Source organism: Bos indicus, chromosome 26, assembly GCF_029378745.1.
Source record: "Bos indicus isolate NIAB-ARS_2022 breed Sahiwal x Tharparkar chromosome 26, NIAB-ARS_B.indTharparkar_mat_pri_1.0, whole genome shotgun sequence".
Classification (NCBI taxonomy): domain Eukaryota; kingdom Metazoa; phylum Chordata; class Mammalia; order Artiodactyla; family Bovidae; genus Bos; species Bos indicus.
The window spans coordinates 48,772,723-48,788,984 of record NC_091785.1 but is presented as its reverse complement, the minus strand read 5'-3'; positions in this window follow the sequence as shown (position 1 = coordinate 48,788,984).

The following is a 16,262-nucleotide window of genomic DNA, read 5'->3' as shown; positions in this document are numbered from 1 at the left end:
CTCTTTGTTATATTTTGAGGAGTTCTTTAGATACTGAGGCTGTTACGTCTGTTTTCCTCTCGTTTGTTGCCCGTATTTTTTCCCCATTTATAATTTTTCTCCTTCTTTTCAGTGATGTCCATGGCATCATTTCCTGGACGGTTTTAGCCGTCATAACTCTCAGCCTCCTTGTAGTGTGTTTCTAGCCTTGGAGCCATTCAAGAAAGACCTTCCTTTCCCCAAGATGATGTGCGTTACATGAACTGATACGTAAATTATGGCCTACATTTTTGCATGATTCTGATTTCATTTTTTAAACTTTCTTTTTGTCTGCACTGGGTCCTCATCACTGTCAGCAGGCCGTGCTCTGGTCGTGGCGTCGGGGGCTGCTCTTGCGGCGTGCGGGCTTCTCATTGAGGTGGTCTCTTGTGAGCCACGGGCTCTAGAGCACAGGCTCAGTAGTTGTGGCTCTCGGGCTTGGCTGCTCCTGGCATATAGGATCTTTTGAGCCAGAACAGACTGGTGTCCCCTGCATTGCAAGACAGAGTCTTAACCACTGGACCCCCAGGGAAGCCCCTGATTTCACTTTTAACACATAAAACTTTGTGCTTTAGCTACAGAGTTTTAGGGCATAAAGGGCGATATATCTAACTTTGTTTTTCTCCAAATATTAACCAATTCTTCTTTTTGGAGGGGAGGTTGTGAAATGTTTTATTGAAGCATAACCTATACACATAAATGGATTTTATATTCGTAGCAAAACAATGGTGCTGAAAGTAATGTTTTCTCCTACTATTTAAAAAAAATTTATTTTATATTGGAGTATAGTTAACTGACCATGCTGTATCAGTGTCAGATGCACACAGAGTGACTGTTACACGTATACAGGTGTCCGTCCTCCCTCAGCCGCCTGTCCCGTTCGGGTGGTTGTAGACACTGAGTGTAGCTCCTGCTGGACAGTAGGTCCTTGCTGTTTGTTTATTTTGTGTAGCAGTGTGTATATGTCAACCCCAAACTCTTAATTTATGCCACCCCCACCTTTCCTCTTTTTTGTTGTAGACATAAACTTGTTTTCTGTATCTGTAAGTCCTTCTTACAGATACAGAGGTTCGTTTGTGTCATTTTTCTAGATTCCACGTAATAGGCGATACCACGTGGTGTCTGATCGCTGCACTTAGCGTGACCGTCTCCAGGTCCGCCCATGTCGCTGCAAACGCTGTTATTTCTTTCTCTCTTCTTCTGGCTCTGATGTCGTCCGGCTTGTCTAGCTTTCCCTCTGTTGCCTGTGCTTCTGGTGTCATATGCCATACGGGGCTTCCCCGATAGCTCAGTTGGAAAAGAATCCACCTGCAGTGCGGGAGACCTGGGTTTGATCCCTGGGTTGGGAAGATCCCCTGGGGAACGGAAAGGCTACCCACTCCAGTATTCGGGCCTGGAGCATTCCATGGACTGTACAGCCCATGGGGTCACAAAGAGTCAGAACCGACTGAGTGCCTTTCACTTCACTGCACGCCACACCGTGTCATTGCCAAGATCAATATCATGAAGCGTTCCTCTATGTTTTCTTCTAGAGGTTTTGCAGTTTTGGATCTTTAATCCATTTTGAGGTGATTTGTGTGTGGTATAAGAGTCCAGCTTTCTTACTTTGTGTGAGGATACCCAGTTTTCCGGCAACATCTGTTAAGGACACGCTCCTTTCCCCACTGTGTGTTTTCAGCACCTGTGTCAAGGGTCACTTGACCCTTACGTGCATGGATTTACTTCTGAGCTCTCTGTTCTGCTACATACGTCTGCACTAATACCAGTACATATATTTTTTTTGATTACATACCTTTGTAATATATTTTGAAATCAGAAAGTATGATGAAGAGATGCGTATGAAGAGATGCTTAACATCGCTGATCATCACGGAGATGCAAAGCAGAACCTCACTGAGATAGCATTGAGCTCCTGCTGGGATGGAGCAATAGATACTGCTGCTGCTGCTGCTGCTGCTGCTGCTGCTAAGTCGCTTCAGTCGTGTCCGATTCTGTGTGACCCCATGGACGGCAGCCCGCCAGGCTCCCCCATCCCTGGGATTCTCCAGGCAAGAACACTGGAGTGGGTTGCCATTTCCTTCTCCAATGCATGAAAGTGAAAAGTGAAAGTGAGGTCGCTCAGTCGTGTGGACTTTTCGCGACCCCATGGACTGCAGCCCACCAGGCTCCTCCGTCTATGGGAGTTTCCAGGCAAGAGTCCTGGAGTGGGTGCAATAGATACTAAGTGTTCACAAAGATGTGGAGAAATTAGAAACGCGCACTGTTGATAAGAGTGCAAAATGGTGCAGGTGCTATGGAAAATAGTATGCAGGTTCACCCAAAAGTTAAAAACAAAGGGACTTCTCTGGCAGTCCAGTGATTGGGACTCTACACTTCCCCTGCTGGGGTGAGAGTTTGATTCCTGGCTGGGGAACTAGGATCATGCATGCCACACAGTGTGGCCAAAAAATAGATTTAAAATTTTTTTAAATTGATGCAAAAAAAAATCCATGATGAACAAAAAAAGTAAAAGTTTAAAAAATTAAAAATAGAACCATCAGATGATCCAGCAATGCCAGTCCTGGGTATACAGCCAAAGGAATGGCGGTCAGGACCTCGAAATGAGAGCACGCCCATCATCACTGCAGCACAGCTCACAACAGCGAGGCGTGGAGACTAGCTACATGGCCGTGCATGAGTGCTCGGCCACTTCAGTCGTGTCTGACTCTTTGATACCCCATGGACTGTAGCCCTCCAGGCTCCTCTGTCCATGAGAGTCTCCAGGCAGGAATACTTGAGTGGCTTGCCATTTTCTCCTCCAGGAAATCTTCCAGACCCAAGAATCAAACCCACGTCTCCTGCGACTCCTGCATTGTGGGCGGCTTCTTTACCACCTGAGCCACTGGGGAAGCCCAGTTAAATGGCCATCAGCTGATAAATGGATAAAGAGAATGTGGTACGTACACACAGTGGAATATTACTCAGCCTTAAAAGAGAAGGAAATCCTGCATTGTGTGACCACATGGATGACCCTGGAGGATATTACGCTAAGGGAAATATGCCAGTCACAGAAGAATGAATATTGCCTGATCCCACCGATATCAGGAAACTAAAGAGTCAAGCTCATAGAAGCCAGGAACAGAATGATGGTTGCTGGGCTGGGGGAGGGATGCAGGGCGGTGGGTGCCGGGCGGGCAGAGTTTCGGATCTGCAGGGCGGCCGAGCCCCGGGGCTGTGCTGCACGACAGTGCCCGCGTCCACCACGCTGTGTGTGTTGCACACGAGAAGCCCTGGAGAGGCCAGATCCCATGTTGAGTGTTCTCACCACAATAAAATTAGAAAGAGCGCGGGGCCCTTGTGGGGAGGGCTGCCCTCGCAGTCGGTCTTTGCTCTGAGTCCCGGTGCTGCCCCTCCCTGCTGGGTCCTGCATTCCATGGTGGCCACCGAAGGCCCTCTCCACCCTCTCCGCATGGTCAGTGGCTTCTCCTCAACCGGAGCGGGAGGGGACTTTCCACAAAGCCTCTTTGTCCCCCCAGATGGTTCCACTTAGGCTGTGGTTTCCTTGGCATCCGGGGTAGTTGAAAGAAGCGCTCACGACCCCTGGTCCACAGGTCCAGGCTCTGGAGCCGCTGGCTGGCCATTGTGCCCGCCCGGCCCACAGCGCATCCCACGGCCAGCGAGCTGGGCCTCCGACTTCACGTTCAACAGCAGAACCTGAACGGATGCACATACCCCAGTGAGGGCCATCACGGTCTGAACCCTGCTCTGGGAAAGGCCAGAGGCTCCCCCGGAAGATCTGTGTCCCCAAGACCACATGAACAATGGTGACAGGCCCAGCAGTTCCCAGAGGCCCCGAGGCCACTGAGCCTCATTTACATCCTCTCAAGCTCTGCCTCTCTTTAGAAACTTGGGTCTTAACAAGACATTGAGACAATTCGTATAAATGTGTAAGACGATCCAGGGTGCCGTCCGCGTGGCACTCAGACTCGGTGTTTCTTGGACTGCTTATGTGAAGTGAGTTCACGTGGCTCCGTCTTCTTTGAGGCAGAAACCGCCACGTGGATTCTCTATTCCTTTTACAAACCGTATGTGTTGACGTCTTGCTGTGATGACACCTAGTTTTCTCCTCCACCTTGCCTGTATGTTGTCGACCCCATGGACGCCAGGTTTCCCTGTCCTCCACCGCCTCCCAGAGTTTGCTCAAACTCATGCCCGTTGAGTGGGTGATGCTATCTAACCATCTCTTCCCCTGCCGCCCCCTTCTCCTTTTGCCTTTATGGCTCAGTGATGTTTGTAAGTTATGGATGAGGCCAGGTCACGGTGTCTTTGCCCCCTACCCCATCCAGTCTCAGGGCGCCCGTCCACCTCTATCTACCGGTCCCCTTGCAGAGCCCTGGAGGAGGCTGGCCTTGGAGGGTGGGGGTGGGGTTTGCTCGGGCTGAGTGGAGGCGAGGATGGTGCTTCGTTCATCGGTGCCCCAGAGCTGGGCAGGGCTCCCGGCCCCAGGCCGCTTCAGTGAGTATCTGCAGGGTCAACTGAAACCAATTTCTTTTAAAAAAATTTATTAATTTACTCTTGTCTGTGCTGGGTCTTCGTTGCCAGGCAGGCTTTTCTCTAGTTGCAGCGAGCTGGGGCTCCTCGTCCGTGTGGGTTATGGCCTTCTCATTGCAGAGCTCGGGCACGGGCTGCAGGTTCATGGGCTGCGGCTCCCAGACCCTGGAGCACAGCCTCACAGTGGTGGCTCACGGGCTGAGCTGCCCCAAGGGATGTTCGCAGATCAGGGCTCAATCCTGATTGTCCTGCATTGGCAGGTGGTTCTTTACCACTGAGCCGGCAGGGGAGCCTGGGGAACTGATTTCTAATGAGCTTCTGAAAGTCAGGAGCCCAGGCCGGCCGTGTGTTCCCGTCCCACCTGCTTCCCGTCCCCAGACCCTCCCTGCCTCTGTCCAGGGTGACCCTGGCCTGCTGAGAAAAGCCGCGCGTGCGCACTGCGGAGGCCGGGAACACAGAGCACACGGGGCCCAGGGCCAGGTGGTTGGAGGCAGGAGTCCAGGCTGCGCCAGGTGCCCGCCTGCTCCTCACGGCCCCGAGGGCTGGGATCAAACACGCAAGGAGAGTGTGGGCCCAGGCTGGGCCTCCTCCCCACCCTGGCTGCCCCCAGGGACTTAGCTGGGACCGCGCTGAGGGTGGAGCCCCAGTTCCAGGGCGTCCAGCCGGGGGCCTCTGCATCAGTAACACAGTCCAGTAAGAGCTCGTGTCCCAGCTCCCTGTGTCACGCGTAAGCTCTCTCCACGACGCACGGGCTGTGTACCTCCATGAGAAAATCCCGTGGACTTCGGGGACCTGTGTGACTAGGCGGATCCCAGTGGTCCTCAGGGCCTGAAGCTGACTGAGCTCCCTGCAGGCCTTAGCCTCCCCCGACCCCCGCGTCTGGAGCAACAGCCAAACCCTCTCACCCTGCACCCCGATTCGGGGGCCCACAGAGCTGTCCCGGGGCCGCAGCCCGAGCAAATGCAAGAGGCTGTGGTGGCCCCAGCAGCGGGCACAGGGGACTCAGCCCGTCTGCCGGGGTGGTGATGGGGTCGGGGTGCAGGGGTGATGGTCTCGGGCAGGGCGGAGGGGAAGAGGCTGCCTGCCCCCAATCAACCTGCCGGCCTGCCCAGCGGGTGGGGTGCCCAGAGAGGCAGGCTGCCCCCTCAGCCTTGGTGGGCAGGGCCAGAGAAGGGACACGGCCAGACCAGCCTTCGCGCGCCTCCCTGCCCTGCAGCCGCCACAGGGCGCTGGGCAGCCCACCACAAAGTTCGTCTGTGACAAGCTCCGAGATGAAGGCAGACAACGAACTGGGCACCAGGGCGGAGGAGACGGGCCGGGGCGCCAGGTCGCTGACGTGAGCGGGAACTTTTTCTCTGGGCTTCTAGGGCACAGAGGTGGTCTGCTATGTGCCCCAAGGGTCTGAAGAGGTGAAGCACACCCATTCTTCAGAACTGCATCATTTCCCTGGAGCTAATTCCGAAGAAACGCCTCCAGTGGATGTTTATGTAAATGACCTTGACGGGAGGTGGGGAACATCCCCACTTGGGGCTCCAGCGCCTGTGTGCTCAGGCGCTAAGTCATGTCTGACTCTTTTGTGACCCCATGGACTGCAGCCCACCAGGCTTCTCTGTCTATGGGATTTCCCAGGCAAGAATACTGGAGTGGGTTGCCATGCCCTCTTCCAGGGGATCTTCCTGATGCAGGGATTGACCCCTGTCTCCTGTGTCTCCTGCATTGGCAGGCAGATTCTTTACCACTGCATCACCTGGGGCACCAGAGGGCTGTGTTAAATGTACACAGGGAAGCGTGGCCAGGGTGTCGCCAGTCTCAGCAACAGGAGTTAGAGGATGGGTGGGGCGCTCCCCTCCCTGCGTCCCCCCAGCTTCCTGGGGTCTGCTTTGCAGTGGCAGCTGGAGCCTGGAAGCCTGGAGGGCTGATGTCTGGGTTACTTATAAACGGGAGACCCAGGCAGGCGCAGAGCTGTGGGCACTGCCCAGGGTTGAGGCAGCCCCCGGGAAGCGTAGGGCTGCTGGGGCCCTGGTCCCCCCTGTTTTCCTGGCTGTGTCCCCACCAGGCACGCAGCCTTGAGAAGAGCCTCCAGGGTCCTGTGGGGACACTCAGGAGGAGAGAAACAGCAGGGTACCTTTATTACCCTGGCGGCGGGAAGATCGCGTTCCCTGATGGACGCTTGGGCCGCACGACAGTGCACGTGCCAGCTTTGTCCCCACTTTACAGGTGAGAACGTCAAGTCCAGAGAGGCTGCAGAGTGCACATGTGGGTCATCTGAGGTCACGCGGTAGGTCAGTGGCTGCTCTTGGAGCCCACCTGGGTATCAGCAGGTGTGCGGTCACCCGCAAGGTGGCGATGTGACAAGCAGGGCGGCCCTCGTGGGTGGAAGACCCATCTGGATGAGAGTGTGTGCCTTTCCTTGCAGTTGCAGAGTTTTATTGCCTGTCGTTCAGAACACAGGGCAAGTGTGCACAGGTGTGCGCACACACACACCCGTGAGATGCAATTCACACTGCCCACCACCCCACCCTGGAAAGGTAAGGGGCCTCCCCTGGGAGACCCAACTGGCCTCTCCCTGGAGACCCGAGGCCACACGCTGTGCGGAGGGGACTGACTGAACGACCTTCTCGTCCTTTGTCTAACGCTCATGCTGCATTGGGGCAGGTGGAGCTGCCAGCGGCCTCAATGCTCGGGAAACACGCCCAGCGCGTGGCAGGGGCGGCTGGCAGCCGGCGCCGTCCGTGACTCATAGGAGGATGGCAGCTTTACATATTTAAAAGGAGCATGGCCGGCTTCCTATCTGAAGTATGTTTCCCCGGAGAGACCACCACCATTTGATCTATTTTTGATTAAAATGTAAAAATTAAAAATTAAATCAAATGGTAGTATAAGTCCTTGGGGAAAACACACTTCAGTTATGAAGTATTCCCTGCAGTAACCTTGAGACTCTTACGGCAGCATTGTCTCATCTGTAGGTGGTCTTTTTATGACACACGTAATTAAAATAAATTGCGGGGAGCTCCACCGAACGCCTGCCTTCGGATGTATGGCCTGCAGGCTGGGCCCCTTGGGTGGGTCTTGGTGGGGGAGGCACCAGCCGAGGGGCCTGGCAAGGTTGCCCAGCCAGCCTGGGACCCAAGGGTGCCCACTGGAGCCCCTTCCCTGCGGAACCCCCTCGAGCAGTCTCATCCCACCCCCGTCGGATGAAGGATCTCGCCCTTCCCACTCAAAGAGCTGCAGCGCAATTCTTGTACCATCACCGGATAACGGATGCCGCCCCAGAAACCAAAGCAGGTGCAATTGGATTTCCTAGGAAAACGTGCTTTGCAGAATCTAATCTACAACTGATTTGTATCAAACTACTTTATCAGTCTGCCTGGGAATAGGGGAGTGCATTTGATATGTTTAGGGGACGGTCGCCTCGCAAACGAGACACACCAGTGTTTGCGTCCGTGATCCCCGCCTCTCTTGGACATAGCTTTCTGAGTCGTGACTTCACCTCCATCGTGTGGGTGTGGCTGGGCACGCTGGAGCTGCCTCATCACACTTGCTTGTCTGCATTCATTTTTTTTGAAGCCTCTGCTTCGAATGAAAATTCCCCAGAAGAAAAACGTTTCTGGAATGAAGGTCTTCACGCAGCTCCCATCAGCGCTGTGCCGTGGATTCTAAGTGAACGATGCCGGCTCGGGGCCGGCGGGGTGCCGCAGAAATGCCGAGTCCAGTGTTGGAGCGCCCGAGGGCTGTGGCTGGCCCTGCCATCAGCACACCTGGGTGGGGCCCGTGCTATTTTAATCAACGACTAGTGCCAGACCCCCAACACATGTAGAGTGCCCCTTCTGCTCTCAAACGTGCTGGCGGCACGGCCTGGCCCACGGAAGCAGTCCCTGCTGTCATGGTTTGGGAAGGCTGTCTTCTGAGGAACATGGGCTGAGCCTTGCAAGAAGGAAGAGGCGTGCCTTTCATGCAAGTTCAAGGTGAGATGCCTCCCTCACGGCCTGCTCTGCAGGGAAGGCCATCAGAGCCCCCAGGGGCTGGGCCTGAGCTGACGGAGCTGGCCCCCGCCCTCCAGGAAAGCCAAAACTTCTGAATGGGGTCCGACACTTTCTCCAGGGGGTGGGCTTTGTTCACCGGGACAGGCCCCCTGCCCTGCCCACGGTCTAATGACCCCTGGAGCCCATAGAGAAGAGGCAACAGAGGATGCTAGTTTGGGGGCCTGACTGGCAGGCCTGACCAGCCCTCTTGCGGGGCGGGCACTGGGACGCGGCATATCCCGCTGAGCCTCGGCCAGTGACAGCAGGAATACACTCATGTGTATCCATTTACAGACTCTTCTAAGAAAGTATGTTCAATACCGTTGGTGGATTTTGCATTTTCTAGTGTATTTCCTCAGTCAGTTACCTTGGTTCCTTCCAAACTGCCCTACCTGGTTAACACTTGCAGGATGACCTTTGCATCTATCTGGTGACTCCAAGCACTTTTTCTGATATAACACCGACACTAGTCCAGCCCTGACATCCAAGGCAATGGCCTCCCTCATGCTGGGCCAGCTCTGTCTGATGTTTCCCCGCTATCTGATCCCCAATGATGCCTCCGCCTAGGGCGTGTGTATGAGTGTGCACATGTACACACATGAGTGTGTGTGTACATGTGTGTAGACTGTTAAAATTATACATAAAGCTCCTGCAACTTCCATTTCCATTTAACACTATGTTCTGGATGTCCCTTCTGTGAGCATAGCTCATCAGCACAGATATGGCTCGTTATTTTAAGACCCACATATAATTATATGAGCCATAATTCACGTTGCTGGTATCCTGTTGATAGATGCTTGAGTTTTTGCTGTAGCTGCATCTTGTAAGTTTAAAAATGAAAGTCAGAGCTATTAGATATTTTACTGTCAAGTTGGCAAGAAGTTTTAAAAAGTAAAACTCGGTGCTGGTGAAGATGCTGGGAAATAGGCATTCAGTCCTTGTTGAGAGCAAAGAAAAGCGCTGCAGTCATTTTGGAAGACAATTCGGCAAAATCTTTTGATGTGTGAAACGCCCCTACTCTTGGCTCAATTCGTCACCCTCCTAAAAAATTGATTCTGTGCACAGGTTTATGCCCAAAGCTGCATTCTGAGCCTCTGGAAGGGACCACTGTCTTCTTTCCCTTCTGGGGTCAAACATCCTATGTGGGGACAATGACACCTGTCAAGGCCCCTGGAGGTTCCAGTTTGTGAAGCCTCCTGCACTCGAGATGTCCCGTCTCTGTCTCAAACATAGCATCTTCCTGGCAGGACGTCAGCCTGGAAGCCTGTCTCCTTCCAAGTGGAACAGATTTCCCCAACTCTGCCCTTTGGTGGCAGGAAGGGATGCAAGCACGTAGGAGGGCACAGCATCCCTCACCCACCCCAGGAGGCCTCACGGAGGTCTGACCAAGACCCAAGTATCCCTTTGCATGTCGGCCCATGCCCAGGAATGGTGCTCTGGACCAGGAGACCATGCAGTGACCCCCAGTCCCCCACAGCTCTCAGGGCCCCCTCTCTGTGGGTCTCCAGCTCACTCCCGTGGTCTTTTCTCCTTCTGTTCTTTTGAAGAAGGCCCGTTTCCATAGGATGCAGGTGACATGGGCCAGGCCAAGGGAGAATCACCGAGGACTTCCATTGCTGTCGTTTCTAGTAAGGAGAATTTGATGCTGGTACAGAATTTGAAGTCCATGAGCCAAATGACCCACTGCCTGAGATGTTTTGTAAAAGCAGCCTTGTCACGACCTTCACCTTGGAGAAACCCCAGTGTTCACATGTGCCTTGCACTGCAGAGACCAGCAGATGCTGCCACACAGCCATGAGGGCTCCTTGTGGACTGCCGGCACAGGCTGGCTGGCAGGGGCCGCCCTTTAGCTCAAAAGGGACGAGGGGCTGAGGGTGCAGGGGCCTGGGCCTTCTGTGCTGCTGGCAACTGAGTTTCCCAGCATTCCCTAAAAAGGAGGCACCCAGGCTCAGACTGCTCGTGCCTTCATCCGTGTGTCCACTCTCACCCTCGCCCCATGAAGAGGGAGAGAGGCAGAGGACAGGAGGCCACCTGGGCCCCCTGACTGGCTGAGTTGTCGAGAGATTGGAGCTCCCAGGCTGTCTCCTGCCGACCGTGGACTGCTTCCCAGGCCGGCCAGTGTCCCGTCCCAAGCGCTGGACCGTCAAGGCTGTGTGACTTGCCGCATCTCTGAATGAATCACGCTCATCGGCGCTCTGGCGATGGCAAACTGATGGTAGCCCACCGTCTTCCTTAAAGGCGTCCAGAGTGCACGGGGGGAGGCCATGGGCCCAGACACAGCAGTGTGTGAAAAGCCGAGAGGTCTCATTGAGGTGAAAGGCCTCCTATCGTCTGCGGTCTCTGGATGTGGAAACAGGCCCAGGTCGTGAGCTGACTTCCAGGGTCACCCAGATGGGCAGACGGGACACAGCAGCACTGAGCTGGGTTCTGGCCGCCAGGTGGCTGACTGCCCTATCTGTCTTCAACTGAGCGTTTCCTGGGACCCGTGACTCTCAGTGTTTACAGGGATGTTCCAGGCGAGCCGGCCCCAGCTGGTCACCAGGCAGCAGCTCCCAAGCTCCTCTCCAGGTGCTGCCTGCCGCTGGGACCGTCCCCACGCCCCATTCCTCCCCGAGCTCAGAGGCCCCCAGTGGATCACTTCTGTCTGGGCTGCCATCTCTGCATCCTCCCTTTGTCAAAGCCTGGCATGGAAGGGCACACACAGTCGGTGTGCTCTGAGCCACACTGGACTGACTTAGGCAGGGCTAGTAGACAGGAATCGGGGGCCGCCCAGGCCAAAGTCACGACCTGGGCTGTCCAGGGCTAAGGCAGGGACCCAACTTTGTTCGGCCTGGCGGGAGTGGGAAGGGCACCTCCAGGGCACCCCCTCGCCCTCCGCACTTGCCCTGTGGGCCTTGGTATCCTATCATTTACGCTGAGCAAACAAACAAAAAAGCTGAAAGTGTTAGTCGCTCAGGTGTGTCCCACTCTTTCTGACCCCAAGGACTGGAGCCCGCCAGGCTCCTCTGTCCATGGGATTCCCCAGGTAAGAATTCTGGAGTGGGTAGCCAATCCCTTCTCCAGGAGACCTTCCCAGCCCAGGGATTAAACCTGTGTCTCCTACATTGCAGGCAGATTCTTTACCATCTGAGTCGTGGTAAAGCCTGGAAAGTCCTAAAATGAGCACACTAGCTAACAAAAAACCCACACAGATCATTTCCCTCCCAGGCTTCCTGCCTGTGTCCAGAGGCAAAGTCTGGAGGGAAAGTCACTGCAGGCTAAGATGGACCTTGGCAGCGGCCGTAGGGACCCTGCTGGTTGGGCTGACACCTGGGCAGGAGCTGGGGCGAGGGGCCAGGTGGTCCTGATGCCATCAGGCACGAAGGAGCGGCCGGGACAGGACTCACAGGCCAGCGGGCTTTTCTGGACCTGCCTTCTTCTCTAATGAGCACGTTTCTCTTCCGATGAATGACACGCAACTGAAGATTTGTTTCTCAAAAACAAATGAGAAGGTCTGAACCAGAAACTTCAGTCTGGACCCCCTCCGGGCCCCCTGCCCCCCGCTGGCCCGGACGCCTTAGGACCCGGTCCTTCCTCTTCGCCTGGACCCAGCGGAGCTGGCACCCGTGTTTCTCCCTGTCACGAAAGAATTAAAGACAGCATCTTGAGTTGGAAGCAATTGTGGAGGGTGGAAGTTTCTGGCCTGGCAAATAAATTGGATTTAAGTATATTACAGTCCTAATCTTTTTCTGCCTCTCTCCAGACGGTCTCTGTACATGGAAAAATGAGAATGTATTCGCAGACAAAGCGTGACCTGAGGGAGAAGCCTGCCGGAATCTGGATTTTCAATAACATAAGACAATAAAGCTTAGACTTCTAACCTGCTGCAATATGGTCCAAGTATAAAGAGCTTAGCTGCTAATAAAAGGGAAGGGGCTCCCCCTCATATCTGCAGATCCAGACCCCCCAGAAGGACACTTCATAAAGATCATAACGGGTTAGCCGGGATCATGCAGACACGGGCCCCTTGTTGACCGATTGTCTGACAGTTGTCACCTACGGGTCTGATATTAATAAGTCCCGCGTTGATTTCCTTGGGGTATTTTTGTCCCTTTAATTGCACATCCTCCTGTTGTGACCTACACCGGGCAACATGCTGGGCTACAGTTACCTGGTGGCAAGGCACTCGCGTACATGCGGCGGCCCCTCCTCAGCGAGGGGTGACTTGGCAGTGGCCAGACTGTGGGGAGGCCAGGCTCTTGGGACACAGGACAAAGCTGACTGCCTCCTCCCAGAAGGTCAAGCACTCTGACTCCTTTTTCAGAAAATGGGAGCGAAATGGGAGTGAAATTCAGGATTTTAAGTGATCCATCTCTGATTTTGTTTATCAAATATTTTACCAGGGGATGAATGGGTTGTCAAGCTGGTCCCTAGACAGTGTAATTGAGGCAAATTGCATAAATATGCTGCATCAATATGGTTGCATGAATCAAGCCTGGTTAAAAGTGTTCTTTGACATTAAAATGAGCCAGCAACATGGCTGCAGAGAATTGTAACAGCCAGCAGGCTTTCTGCCTGTCCATCCTCTCCCGCCCATCCACCCAGACTCTCTGGAGGCTCAGGGCTGGCCTGTGCTCTTCAATATTGTCTGCACTTTAAAACCTCTCTGATGGCTCAGATGCTAAAGAATCTGCCTGCAATGCAGGAGACCCAGGTTTGATCCCTGGGTGGGGAAGATCCCCTGGAGAAGGAAATGACACTGAAGCCAAGTTTTCCAAAACATTCCAATTCTGTTCATTCCAGGTGTTGCTTCTTCCCTCTACGTGCAACTCAGAAGAGCCAACCCCGTTCCATAGACGGCAGAGCTCTTGAAGTTTTCATTTCTGTGGCTGTTCCCTGGAGTGAGCTGTTTAGCTGTCTTGAAGCCAGGCCATGCTCTAGGGACTCAGACACTGTATAGTGATTCACACCCACATGGAGCCACAGCTACTTCTCTGTCTTGACATCAAATATGGACCATTGAGACATGGATGGAGTTAGCTGCTGATGAGCAAGGAGCCCTGCTCTCAGGTGAGGGACCAGGCAGGGCTTTTAAACAGGCTCCAGCCCTGGTTCTGGGAGCTTCAGAGAGCTGCCTGCCTCTGAATCAGGCTACTGGGGCTCCCAGGAGGCAGTGCTGAGCTACAGACAGAGCCCACAGAGCCATCTGGACCCCTCTGTCCAACACAGGAACTGTCCCACTTGGTACTTTTGGATCTGTGATGGGAGGTTATAAGATCTGGTGGTGCTCATGACCTACTGGGCTTGGAGGACCAGAGCCCAACACCTAAATTGGGCTCCTGGTCAGACAGGCTGACGTGGGAAGTGGGCACCAGATGTGCCACTCAGCAGCTCCATGGCTGCATCTCCCAGAGCCTGCATCCTTACCAGAATATGGGGGTAGCATGGGACCACTGAGTGGATCCACTGAATTAACTACAGTCTTTAAAGAGAGGGTGGCCCTTAGCCTTTGAAGGGTGGTGTAACAGGATGAATTCCTTCCTTCTCAAAATTTATACACTGAAGCCCTAACTACCAGTAATTTAGAATGTGACTCTATTTGGAGAAAGAGTCTTTAAAGGTATTTCGGATTAAATGAGGTTTATTAGGGTGGGTCCCCATCCAATGCAACCATTGTCTTTATAAGAAGAGATTAGGACACAGACATACACAGACGGGAAAGACACACGCGGGGAGAAGATGGCCATCCATTGGGTTGGCCAAAAAACTCTTTTAGATTTTTCTGTTAGGTGTTACAGAAAAACCCAGATCAACTTTTTTGGCTAACCCAGTACATGCCAAGGAAGAGAGACCTCAGAAAAAAACAAACCTGTTGACACCCTACTTTTGGACTTTGAGCCTCTGGAACAGTGAGAACATAATTTTCTGTTGTTTAAGCCACAAAGTGGTTGCAGCCTGAGCAGACTAATAAAGGCAGGCTTGCCCAAAGCTGGCATTTTATTCCTTAATCTCTTCTGAAGGTGTTTCTACCCATCACTAAGTTACCTGCTCAGAGGCCTCCCAGCTTTGTGACAGGCGTACAAAACACCTCTGCTTTAGAAACAAGCATGCAGGTACAGCCAAGTAAACTCCTACTGGACGTAACCCTCTTGCACATAAAAACTAAAAACTCTGCAAAATAAAAGAAAACTCTACCCAAATCTCTGACTGGTCCCTGACCCACACAGGGTTGTTGGCAGACTCAAGGCAGTTTAGCTAAAATAAAAGATCTGTACTGTGATTTGAGCTGATGCTAAAGACACAAAGTTTGCAGTTTGAATCCAATCATGTTAATTGTCTACCCAAACTAACAAACAAAAAAGTCAACATTCTCTGGAGGATTAGAGTAGACTCCAGGATTTCTGCAATACAACAGTCCCAACACATGGCATTCAGGATACAATCTAAAATCACTTGAGATATGAAAAAAAAACACAAAAAACCCACAGGAAAATGTGACCCAGGCTCAAGACAAAGTCAATCCACTGAGAATAATCCTGAGATGATCCCAAGATGTTGGATTTAGGAGATGACTGTTAAGAAGATATTACAGCTATACTCAATTAAGTAAAGAAAAATATGCTATCAGTGAAAGAAGAGATAAGAAATCTCAACTAAGAAATAGAAATGTAAACATAAGAACCACAAAGAAATTCTAGAAATGAAAAAATACAGTATTTGAAATTAAAAATGGAGGAGATTAGCTTATTACCAGAATGGAGATAACAGAATAAAGAGTCAGTGAACTTCACTATAGATGAATATCAACGATCTAATCTGAAGAAGAGAGAGAAAACAGATTGAAAATAATGAAGGAATTATTATTGGAAACCTCTAGGACAAAATCAAAAGGTCTAACACATGAAATTTGAGTCCCAAGAGGAGACAAAACACAGATATGTAGGAGAAAAAACATTCAAAGTTATAGTGGCCAAGAAATTTCCTTAATTAGGTGAAAGATACAAATTTGAGTTTCAAAAAGCTCAGTCAACCCCAAACAGGATAAATAGAAATAAGAAAGCAGGTCTCTGAAGCAGCCAAAGAAAAACTATACACAGATACCATCTGAGCCACTAGGGAAGACCGAACTACACACATTGTATATGTGTGTGTAACTAAAGAGCCTCTTGATAAAAGTGAAAGAGGAGAGTGAAAAAGTTGGCTTAAAGCTCAACATTCAGAAAACGAAGATCATGGCATCTGGTCCCATCACTTCATGGGAAATAGATGGGGAAACAGTGGAAACAGTGTCAGACTTTATTTTTCTGGGCTCCAAAATCACTGCAGATGGTGACTGCAGCCATGAAATTAAAAGACGCTTACTCCTTGGAAGAAAAGTTATGATCAACCTAAACAGTGTATTCAAAAGCAGAGACATCACTTTGCCAACAAAGGTCTGTCTAGTCAAGGCTATGGTTTTTCCTGTGGTCATGTATGGATATGAGAGTTGGACTGTGAAGAAGGCTGAGTGCCGAATAATTGATGCTTTTGAACTGTGGTGTTGGAGAAGACTCTTGAGAGTCCCTTGGACTGTAAGGAGATCCAACTGGTCCATCCTAAAGGAGATCAGCCCTGGGGTTTCTTTGGAAGGAATGATGCTAAAGCTGAAACTCCAGTACTTGGGCCACCTCATGCGAAGAGTTGACTCATTGGAAAAGACTCTGATGCTGGGAGG